The sequence below is a fragment of the Physeter macrocephalus genome, chromosome 2 (assembly GCF_002837175.3).
Source record: "Physeter macrocephalus isolate SW-GA chromosome 2, ASM283717v5, whole genome shotgun sequence".
NCBI lineage: Eukaryota > Metazoa > Chordata > Mammalia > Artiodactyla > Physeteridae > Physeter > Physeter macrocephalus.
The window spans coordinates 114,483,912-114,495,216 of NC_041215.1; the positions used below are offsets into that span (position 1 = coordinate 114,483,912).

Below are 11,305 nucleotides of genomic sequence, written 5' to 3' on the forward strand. Positions count from 1 at the left end.
AAGAGGGGGGGGATATGGGGATATATGTATATGCATAGCTGACTCACTTTGTTATAAAGCAGAAACGAACACACCATTGTAAAGCAATTATACTACAATAAAGATGTTAAAAAAAAAAAAAGAAGACAACCTTCATGGCTGTTTATAATCTACTGGTGACCCCTGGCAGATTCAGACCATAACTCTACTAGGCAAACTCATTACTTCTTGATGGCCCAGGTCTGGAGGTCATTAGCTTCTTTCTCAGCAAAAAGAAGTACAGACTCCCCAGTTACATGCAGGCAACACCCTGAACTGCTGCCTTTATGTAAAGATAGTTATTGACTCCCAGGCAGAAGCAAATATCCCCAATTTATTCTTCTTACTTCATTCCAAAGCACACACACCAAAACCTCCCTTACAAGTATCAGAAATATGTTTTTTTTTTTTTTCCTCTGCTTAGGACTTTTCACTGTTTATGCTCAATGAGAGACAACAATCCTGTTACCTTTACCACAATTTGTGTAAATATATGACAAAGACTCAATAATAAATGAATTTTTAGTTACAATGACTCAAAAAGGAGTCATTGTCAGATTCCTCTGTGAGTATGGTTGTGTGTGTTTGGGAAGGAGAGCTTTAATTTCTTGTTTAACAGATATGTTCTTATTCTTAACAACCTACAATTCAAAATAGAGCCCTGGGGGTAAAGGTAGATCATATCAACCAAAGGAATAATGTTATGGTATTCTGAATTTTCTCAATTTGTAGCTTGAGAATATAAATTATTAACAACAAGAACAACAACAAATCTAGACCTAGATTTTATGAAACTACAAATATATTCTTAGTGAGAGAATACAGAGATGATTATCAGAGTAGTTTTATTATCTAAAAAATCATGGAGTCCTGAGTTGGAAGTCCCAATTTGCTGGGCAGGAAAAAAGAACGCTTTAGCTAGTTTTAATACTACATTCTCTGTATTTGGATATTTAATTTTTAAATAAATATATTTTTGAAATATACATAGAAGGGTGAACTAATCATAAATGTACACTTCAGTAAAGTTCCACAACGTAAATCACTTGTGTAATCACCACCTACGTGAAGAAATAAAACACTGCCAACACCCAGGAGTTCCCTTTGTGTCTCCTCCCACTCCACTCTCACCTTTCAATTGGCAACCTGACTTCTAGAAGCACAGATTAGTTTTACCTGTGTATCAATAAAATGACACACGTGATTATAGAGACTATACACTCTTGTGTCTCTTTTCTTTCATTCAACATTATCTTTCAACCATGTTATATTGAAAACAGTCATTCATTTACTTAAATTTGCTATATATTATTCCATTGCGTACCTATAACAAAATTAATTACTCCATACTTCTATTGATTGAAGTTTAGGTTGTTACCAAGTAACGTTGCAATAAACATTAAAAAAAAATTTTTTTAATTGAAGTATAGATGATTTACGATGTTTCAGGTGTACAGAAGCAAAGTAGTTCAGTTTAGTATATAGATTATTTTCCCTTATAGGCTATTACAAAATATTGAGTATAGTTACCTGTGCTATACAGTAGATCCTTGTCAGTTATCTATTTTATATATAGTAATGCATATATATTAATCCCAACCTCCTAATTTATCCCTTCCTCACCCCTTTTTCCTTTGGTAACCATAAGTTTGTTTTCTATGTCTGTGGGTCTATTTCTGTTTTGAAAATAAGTTCATTTGCATTTTAATTACTTTACATTCCACATATAAGTGATATCTTACGATATTTGTCTTTGTCTGACTTACTTCACTCAGTATGATAATCTCTAGGTCCATCCATGTTACTGAATTTTTAACCTTGTTTCAGAAAGTACTATGGGAACATCATTCCCCGTTGTTGGCAGTTTGGTATCAGTTTAAGAGGTCTTCGTGGGTTACTTTATCCTCAGTTAATGTTTTCCACCATTAGAACCCAAAGCTGGGTAGTCTGGGGAAATGCTCTTCATTGAGTCACTTTTCTCAGCCTTAGCTAATCTTATGATTTCTTTCTTGTCCAAAGGAAAGGAAGTAAACTCCTGGAGATATGAAGGCCATATTTCTATGGCTTATCTCATTTTTCTAAGAATATTTAAATTTAATATAACTCTTATTAATAGAATTGTTTCTATTTTCATTAACTTGTGAAACTTGATTTTCAGCAATGTGATGGAAAACAAAGTAAAGGAATAAACAATGACAGAGCACCAGTTGGTGTTGCACTATCAACAAATTTAGAGCTCATACTTGTCAAAACTGTTTAATGAAGATATTACATGTAATGTAGTTTTATGCTATAATGTCAGCATTCAGATTTTAAAAACATCTATATTAAAAATATACTGCATATGGTTGCCAGGTATCATTACTCGTAAAGGCCCATATATTTCATTCTGAGTTTAAGTTCTCTTCATTGTGTGTGTGTGTATGTGAAATATTCCTTCTCTAATAGTAATTGCTAGCTGATATTTTTAACTTTCTTCCTTGGCAAAAGAGAGCTGGCAACCATACACCAGTCCATCCAAACTAATGAAAAAAAAATTGCTAATTCATAAAGCCTAAAAGTCTGGGAAGCCTTGCTATAAAGAACCATTTTAATCTGTGTATATATCCTGAATTTCTGCTCCTAAAAATCCTTTTACCCTAAAACATCCTCATAGCAAGTAGAAGATCAGCTGTACTATACTACATTTTATATAAGATAGAATCTTCCTAGAACAACTTGAAATTTACTTTTTTCTTCTCTCTAGTTTTTCTTTAGCTTGGTTTCTGAATTTTAATCAAAACATACAAATTTTAAAAAGAGAATAAAAGGAATAATAGAAAATCCAACTTGGAATAAAAACCAATGACAATTTCATAAGCCTCAGCATATTCTGAGAAATAAGTTAAAAGCACATTTTCAAACATATTACTTACCATATTTTAATACAATTAATCTACCTGAAACTTTTTTCATTAAAGTTATTACAAAGGTAAAAATGAGATTAAATGTTAATGTTTTACACATTATGATAAGTAGCTTACGAGGCAAAATGATTATCTAAAAAGAGGGATTTTTGAAGCCACTGAACTCTCCAGTTTGGGGGAGTGCATGCATTTATTACTGTAGGATTAAAGTACATAGGTAAGAATCTAATGACAATAAATCTTCTGTCACCTGCCTGAGGAAAACGTTGAGTGCCTCTAGGATCTGAGAGGATGCAATTAACGAAGGCATGATCAATGTAAGTATGCTGTTATTTCTCTAATTTGAAGGCATGCATCTGTTTCTCAAGGTAACACCCACATACACCCACTTATAGACATAACTGCAGTTATGTTTATATGTATATGTGTTGTCATTAGGGGAATAAGACTGAAGGGGCCAGACGGAGTGGGAAAGAGACATGGAGAGAGAAAAGGAGACAGAATTCACAGTAATACAGAGACCAACAGGTAGAGGAATGAGCAATGGCAATGACCTGGCTGATGTACACAGTGAGGAAAAGCAGTAAACCAATTTAGGGGACTGAGTATTGCCCCTCACCCTTCCGGTGTCATGACTAATTGCATAACCAAGGTTATCTGCTTTGATTCTCCAGAACTGTTAAGAATATAAAAGTATATTCAGTAAATCTACTTTCCTAAATGTGAAATTCAGAATTTATGAAATTAAAAGTCAAAACAAATGTTTAGGGACTAATCAAAATAAAGTCCTTAATAGAATTTGATTTAGATCATTTTGTGCTAGCTTACCAAGATTCTCCACCAAGTTAAATAAGGAACACAACCAACCAAAACAAGGAATGGAGGGTTAACAAAACTATAGTTCATAAAGGACCATTTTTTTCCTACCAGCTATAAGAATCTTGGCTAGCATTTTCTCTCTTAGCTATTGACAAAAACCTAGTTGTATATAAAGTAAAACTCCGAGATAGATGTTAGATAGAATATGGAAATATACTTTCTATTACAATCTGGTACGTTGTATGATTTTCCATTCCAAATAGACAATGTATCCATCAACTCAATATGATAATCCTACCCTCTGTCTCCCTCACAGATGTATTTTTAAAATTAATTCAATTTTAATCTTCAAAGCTGTAATGAATTGAGTTATTCAGCAAGCAATGAAATCTAAATGAACAGGCAATGTTGTTACCCAGTTTCCTCATACATTCCCTTGAACTCCCTTGTTCTAGACAAGGTATTTTGATAGGTGCAGTTCACAAATATACAGTGATCATAATTTATGAGCTGTAACTTGATCATCACCTCCCTGTCTGGTTCACCTGTATTATCTAAGTTTTGTCAAATTACAAATATATTTGGATTCATTTTTTGTAGGCTAAATTTCATGAATAGTTTCATATACATATTTATTTTATAAGCTTCGGTGATAAAATTATTCAGGTAAATGTCTATTTTAAAAAATCATTCTGTGTGATTAATTTTAATATTAAAACTCCCCAAAGTGAATTTTAAATTTAAAGTTACAGAGCTATGTCTTCCTGGGGAAAAAAAAAAAGAAAGAAAACAAAACAAAAAAACACCAAAACAAACACACACGCACAATTAACCCTGACTTCCTAGGGAAATATTTCCTTGTTTTATCATAAAAATATTTTGCAGGTGGTGACTCAATTTGTGAATTAAATTGCTTATGACCTCACATTGGATGTGAAAGTTGAAGACAAAAATGATGAACATGGGACTTCCCTGGTGGCAGAGTGGTTAAGAGTCCACCTGTCAATGCAGGGGACACAGGTTTGAGGCCTGGTCTGAGAAGATCCCACTTGCTGCGGAGTAGCTAAGCCCGTGCGCCACAGCTACTGAGCCTGCGCTCTAGAGCCTGCGAGCTACAATGACTGAGCCTGTGTGCCTAGAGCCCGTGGTCCCCAACGAGATAAACCACCACAATGAGAAGACTGCACACCACAACAAAGAGTAGCCCCCACTCGCTGCAACTAGAGAAAGCCCGCACGCATCAACAAAGACCCAACGCAGCCAAAAATAAATAAATAAATTTTTAAAAAATTAAAAAAAACCAGAATGATGAACATGAAACATGCAATTAGTAGGTTATACACCCAGAAGTGATCAATTCTGTAAGACTCACCTCCACAATGTGCAATAAGTAGAAACAGTTAACTCTGAAGTATAAGAAATGCAAAGCATTTCTATTAACCTCTTGTATTATTTGTGGTAGATAAATCACAGATTAATAATTCATTTCAAACTTATGGTATCAATGGTAAAACAAAATAAAGTTGTTGATGTAATCATTAAACTTCTCTCACAAGTTGCAATAATTGTGTAAAAACATAAATGGTTGTTATTTTATCCAAAAAGTCTCTTGGCATTCATCCTAAGTATTTGTCAAAAGTCAATTTGATTCTGGAAGGCAGTGTTGGAAAAGCCAAAGATCAATTGCTATTGTAAGTCATAAACTCTAAAAAGCTCTTTCATGAATAATACTGGAAGTTTAGCATGGTTGTATGATAGAAAAAAAAAAGGATATTGCCTTTCACTCTTTGTAATTTGACTCGATTTGTGCTTTTTAATTACTCCAGTTTCTAATAGTTCCAGTTCTAATAGTTCATTATTCTGATTAATTTCTAGCTACAGGGTCTTCAAAAGATTGTTATAAACCTAACTCTCTTAAATTGCTGCTTTCTTTGTTTTAGCAAGCACCAAAAAACTCATAAAACAAGTTTATTCATGTCAAATTTTAGATTAAAAACAGATTGCTCCTTTTATGTGATAACAGAGCTGAAGCAAGAGGAAGTCACCTCAATTATCATTGTCCCTGGGTTTTATTGTGCACTACCCATCTAAGATACATAATTACCCAGGCCTTCTAACATGCAAGCAATTTACACATTTAAAAGTCTATAATTTTCTGCATTTCTGCCCCCTTGCTGGCACAATTAAAGTTTATTGACAGTAAATATTGTAAATTTCTATTTTTTTCCATAGAAATACTTGGTGCTATGTAACTGATAGAGAGATGACTTTCCAAATGGTAGGAATCTCAAGCAATGTATTATTTAAATATTAAAAATAGGATTATTCATGACTACATTAAAACTATCATGGGGTTAGGTTTTATAATAAATAACCACTAAAATAATTTGATATGAAATAAATTATTTCTTAATTCTCTTTATTTTTGAAATAAAAGGAAATACATTATTAAAAGAATTAAGGCAAATGTAAAGGCAATATAGACGTAATGCAAAAAACAATTTGAATATCACCATTAACAACACTATATATATATTTTAAAAAGATTAATATTAGAGACTAACAAAAAATTGTTTTTATAATTTTCTCATCTATCACAGGTGATATTTGCACTATATACACACACATATACATACCCCATGTGTGTGAATACACATAATATTTTATATTTTGAATACTGGGGACAATAGTTATAAATAATCAAAATACATACTTAGAAGGAAGCATCCTTAGACATATAATAAGCTATATCAAATTCAAACATTTATGGAGCACTTAGATGTTTAGCTTTATGCTGGGTTCTGTAGAAGATGTAAATTAATTATCTGTCAACCTGTTATATGCAGGGATCGATCACTCTATCTCATTGACAGCAGTGTATCAATGTGATGTAGCTAGCAGGTCTCACTGCTATTTCACTGAGGCCCTAATGAGACAAAGGTGATCTAAGTTTTGAAAAGAAACTGAAGAGAATAGAAAAAAAAAAATAGGTCTTGGGTTGTCTTTAAGAATTAAAATAGTTATAAAAAATGAAGAAATAGGGGCTTCCCTGGTGGCGCAGTGGTTGAGAGTCCGCCTGCCGATGCAGGGGACACAGGTTCGTGCCCCGGTCCGGGAAGATCCCACATGCCACGGAGCGGCTGGGCCCGTGAGCCATGGGCCCTGAGCCTGCGTGTCCGGAGCCTGTGCTCCGCAACGGGAGAGTCCACAACAGTGAGAGGCCCGCGTACCGCAAAAAAAGAAAAAAAAAAAAAAAAGAAGAAGAAATAGGCATATGTAATTAATGAACAGTAAGGAAACCAATAAACTAGAACAGAGGATTTGTAATGCTAATGGGGTAATAAAATTATCATATTAAATTTTTGACTATTCTTGAAGCCAAAAAATATTTTTTCAATTTTAAGCATAATGTCGTGTGATTTTAAAAAAAAAAGGCAATTCCTTTTCTAACTCTACCTTTAATGTTATAAATTATTTAAGTTGCATCTAAGGCAATATAACATATAACCACCCAATAAAATTGTAATCGACCTTGATATTACTGAAATATTCGAAGACACTAGTAAAAGGAAGAACTTTATCTCTCTTCAAAACCTCATTCAAGGGCTTCCCTGGTGGCGCAGTGGTTGGGAGTCCGCCTGCCAATGCAGGGGACGCGGGTTCGTGCCCTGGTCCGGCAAGATCCCACATGCGGCGGAGCGGCTGGGCTCAAGTAAATAAAATAAAACTACCCCCCCTCCAAAAAAAAACCTCATTCAAGATTCTGATTGCATGGCACATAGCACAATCATTAGGTCTAGAAAGTATATCTTTGCTGTTTCTTGGTCCTTTCTAAACATCTGTTGGTGCACTGGCCTAGGCGCCTTTTCCTGCCTTTGCTTCTCCTCTGCTGCTGCTGTGTCCTTGGTCCACGGCATCAGGGCCTTGATCCCCAGTCTCATCCCCACTGTCAACACTGTCTCGGAGCAGCCAGGTGTCACCATGGGCTTGTTGGGATTTGCAAACACCTGCCCTGAATTCACATCAAAGGGATCAATTTCCTCCTCCTGGGGCTCTCCTTAGCACTACTCAGGAGCTCCTTCCCTGCCTGGGGCACCCACTCCAGGCTGCTGCAAGCCAAGTACTTGCCCAGAAGCTGTTGGTTCACATCCAGCAAGTCCTTGCCCCACTTAAACTTCTGCAGCCAAAGGACAGCAAGTTCCGAAAAGCTCTGGATGCAGAAGGCAACAAAAACCTCCACTGAAGACAGTTTGCAGGGTCGGCCATAGTTCACAGCGCTGGCAGCCACTCAGTGGGTCAGTAGCCACAGGAGGCTCTCTAGCATCTTCCCAAATGTCATCTCCTCCAGTCTGACACAGGAACAGTCTAGGATGGGAACACCTGATTGTGTCACCAGCTGCCTATCTGCCAGGACATATGCTGGGCACCCACAGGGCTGAGCACAAGATGACCGGAGACACGTGGCCCAGGCCCAGGCAGTGCACCAAGTCCAGGCGTGTCACTTGTGGCTGATGCTGGGTGGAGGGTCACAGTAGACCAACTCCCACAGGGCCAGCAAGAGAGCCCCCACTGGTCCCTGGTTGCCCTCATCCCAGCTACCAATGTTTCCATAGACACTTGAAGCTGGACCCCAACAGTGGCCCCAGGACTCCCAGAAAAGACACCTCCTGCCCCCCCCCGACCCAGCTTTGCTCCTGTGGCCCATGGCAGGGAGCCAGAGTCCCTCTGTTACCACTTCATCTTTTAAACTAAATAACCCTAATATTTTAAGTAGTCTTTTGATTACCTCAAAACTATGCAGAATGCTATATATATGTAAGTCACTAAATAAAGTTTAGATATGTTGATTTAATCAAAATTCTTTTTCACTCAACCTCCCAACCCCTCATTACCAAACACATACACATTTAGATGACAGCCTGTCTTTGCTTCGAATTTTATGGGAGATAATATAAATGGGACATTTAAAAAATGTTTTCTATATTATATTTAAATTTCTAATGGAATTTTATTTTGTTATGAAAAGTTTCAATTTCCAGGAATTGTAATTTCAGACTTTTGGGCAAGAGCTAATGAAAGATCCACAAGTAAAATACCTAAATTGAACTGTTTAAACATAGCGCATCAAATCAGAACACTGAGATCAGTATCACAAAGCAAAACATTAAGATTAGTATCACAGAGAATCCATCCTGGACTAGTTAACTAATTTTTCTCTGTCTTCACGATTAGATGATTGCATTTATCCAACAATTTCACTTTAAACACATTGGCATTACTTTAATCTCTCTCTACCCTGTACTTTTCTTTTTCTTATTTTAAGTCTTATAATCATTATACTTTCAATGTTTCTTCTTCACTCCCAGTGCTATGTCATAGTGTTAAGTCATGATTGACCAAATATCCAAACTAAAAAACTTATAAAGTATAGGTTGGAAGAGAGACAAGCTAGAAGACAAAGAGGGGCAAGAGAAAAAGAGAGAGAGAGAGATACCAAGAGACAGATACAGAGAAATGGGGAGTCAGTGATATGTTCCTTTTAAATTAAAGAGGAACAATACTAGAATCAAAGTAACCAATTAGAAAACAAATGCAGTACTCCTGTATTTATACTTCAATGGCTTAACCTATAATAATAAATACAACAGACAGAAAAGGACAAATGTGAAATGTTACCAAATATGACAGATAATTGAAAAGGACTCTAATTTTACTCACAGTTTGATTCTGAATAGGAAAATGTGGTAACATTAACAGAAAGTACAAGGTAAGAAAATAATCTTATTTCTGATTTTAAAAACCTGAATTTTGTATAGGTTGTTTTGTTGGAGGTGATGATTGAGCACCTAAATACTAATTTTGAGCACACATTGAATGTATTTAACTGGATTAGCTTCCCAATAAGCAGTCATTTGGAAGTTATTATTTTGAATATAGAACAGACATTCTAAATGTTTTACATTTATATATCAGGACAGTTAGGAAGGAAAAAATTGCACATGTGGCAAATCCTTTTGTATCTCTATCTAAAGTGATAAAGATTGATGAGAATTATACTAGTGACAGTCCATTGTAGACAGCATTTAAAAGCTCTATTATGGGTATCCCTTTTTGTTCCTGCTATGATGTCTACTAAAATGTCTTAAGACCTTTCAATATTTTTGCAAATAAACCTAAGTAAAGTATAAACGTCAAAAATATTTCTCTATTATTGCTCAGGAGACTTGGGAAAATCTGTCTTGACCATAAGATAAAACGGTTCTAAAGAATGTATAACTTTTGGGAGTTTCCTAACATCTTGGATTGGCATCTCCTTACTACTTAGTGTCCAACATCTTTTGTGGAGTACCTTGACAAGAAAGGATGTATTCTATTTAAAATACTCAGATGATGAGCCTTTGCATAGGTAAAATAGGTTGGTAATAATTTTTTCTACTTCATAAGAAAAGAAATTTTTTTGATAAGGCATAACTGAAGTGCAATGTTGGAACCAGAAAGCGTTATGCTAAACCAAAACACAAAATTAGGTTTTGTGATTTAGTTTAAAAGGCTATCTCAGAGAACAAAAAACACCCTGTTCCTGACTATTTGGATGTCTGTTAGGCACAACTAACTACCACTCCCAACATACCTCTCCATCAGTCTTTCCCATATTAGTTAATATTTTATCAGTTAATGGCACTATCATACACCCACATATTCAGAACAAAGAGCAAGAAGTCATTTCTATTTGTAACCCAGTCCAACTACAAGTCTTACTAATTCTATCTCCAAAAGAGATTATGAAATGGCTACATTATTTCCCATTTCCATCATGCTCTCTTGGAATAAAGTGAGAGAGTCCTAACTCTTTTTAAAATGTGAAATAACACTATGCTCATTTAAAGCCCTTCTATTGGTTCCTCTTGTAATTAGAATTACATGCAAACTTTTACCGTGACCCATAAAAGGTACTGTATGATCTTCCCCTGGACTCTTTTCTGACCTTATCTCCTATCATTCCTATTGTTTACTATTCTCCTTTAAACTTCTTTCTTTTTCATGAACATAACTAACTTATTCCTGTCTATTGACAGAGCTCTATAATATCATATTACTGTCAAAGTATAAGCACAGGCCTTCAGAGAGATTGTGAGAGTAGGACAATCCCATGATAAAGTCCCGTGATAATACAGATATTGCTCTGATCAGAATTCAAAACTTAAAGACTATAAATTCTTTTCAGTTCCATAATCAAGTGTGAATTACATAAGTGAAGGAGCAAATGCACAGACTTTTATAGATATTATAAAAGTGTGCCAGCAAAATAGCATTAGCTGATTCTGTGACTAATGTTAATCACAGTTTTTAAACAGCATTATCTAAGCTTGTCTTCTTCTAAAAATCCTCAGTAACTTGCAAATAAAAGCAAATATAAATTTGAAAATATACCAACAGACTTATGACAACAAACACATTGACCTAAAAGTATCTATAGTTTTTATTTTTCTGTTCTAGTGTTCTTAAATTCCAATGTGATTTTTTTTTTTTTTTTTTTTTTTTTTTTTGTGGTATGCGGGCCT

General features: G+C 35.1%; 1 protein-coding gene and 1 pseudogene across 4 annotated transcripts in view; both read right to left on the bottom strand.

Annotated features, from left to right (window-relative positions):
• Positions 1-11,305, bottom strand: part of ERBB4 (erb-b2 receptor tyrosine kinase 4) — a 1,129,074-nt gene that overhangs the window by 439,568 nt on the left and 678,201 nt on the right. The gene's annotated exons all lie outside the window — the stretch shown is intronic.
• Positions 7,165-9,012, bottom strand: LOC114484552 (18S rRNA aminocarboxypropyltransferase-like; annotated as a pseudogene).